The sequence below is a fragment of the Quercus lobata genome, chromosome 9 (genome assembly GCF_001633185.2).
Source record: "Quercus lobata isolate SW786 chromosome 9, ValleyOak3.0 Primary Assembly, whole genome shotgun sequence".
NCBI classification, from domain to species: Eukaryota; Viridiplantae; Streptophyta; class Magnoliopsida; order Fagales; family Fagaceae; genus Quercus; species Quercus lobata.
In genome coordinates, this window is record NC_044912.1 from 18,273,845 (window position 1) to 18,275,080 (window position 1,236).

The window sequence follows — 1,236 nt, forward strand, 5'->3', positions numbered from 1 at the left end:
GCAATTAGGTTTTTGGAAAAGGATTATGTTTGGAACAAACATTTTCTTGCAAAACTTCTTTTGAAATTCTTTTGCCAATGTCTTTCTGTGAAATTCTTTTGAAATATTTTATAAGAAAAACAAGAAAAACATTTATAAAACAAACCTTTCTTTGTACACTTTTGTGCTCTTGCTGAGTAGCAACAGTATTAGAGTAGTCATGATGGGGTCTGTCAGAGTAAGTAAGATTCAAAATATTTCTAAAATCTAGTATGATTCTATTCATATATGTACTACTATATGTCTCATCTTGTGAGAATAAAGTTTCTTCGTAAAGTCTTTTGTTAATAGGACAATCTATCAGGGGGTTATGATTAATTCTGTCTGTTAGGAGATTAAATCTGTCATTATCCAAGAAATTACTACAATTAATGTTTTCTTTAATGATCAATAAAGAAGAGTCTGTCAAAGATTCTTTTATCAAAATATCTGTTATATGAATATTTAAAGATGCTATAAAGGGTGTACATTTGTCATTTATTATAATTTTGTTTGGTACTTCTTTCATACTGTCAGTCCATGCATATTGATTATAAAAGATTGTGTCCATATTTCCGTCTTTTATGCCTTTTCTACTAAGTACTCCTGTAGATTGGACTTTATGTTGGTACTTATGCAAAAAAGCAATAGGAGAATAAGAATATATCTCTGTCTCTTTGTCTTGTTTATCTTTCTTTTTGTCATTTTCTGTCAATTGATTAACAAGTAATATTTCTGTCTTTAAAGATGACAAACTTGTTTCAGCTTTATTAATTCCTCTTTCGTTGATATCTGTTAAAATAGTAACTTTTTTGGAAGAGTGTTTTTCTTTCAAGACAGGTGGTACAATGAATCTAAAGAATACATTAGTTTTAATTCCTTTATCTGTCACTAAAAAGGGATAAATTAAAGCCATAAAAGGAGTTCCTAAAATAATTTCAGAAGGAAGGTCTTTAATTAAAACAAAGGCTGTTTCAAAATATATTCCATCATGACATATATGAACAATAGGTATTTTATAATTAATTATTAGTTTTTCTCCATTGGCCTGAATTAATCTTTCAGATGATTTATCATAATACTTTAAGGGTATTAATCTTTCTTGTATATAATTCATATAAGCTCCTGAAGCAATTTCTGTAAAAGAAAACTCTTTATTAATTACTAAATTAATTTCTATATGCCATTTTTGGAAAATTACTCTGTCAATTAAGCTTA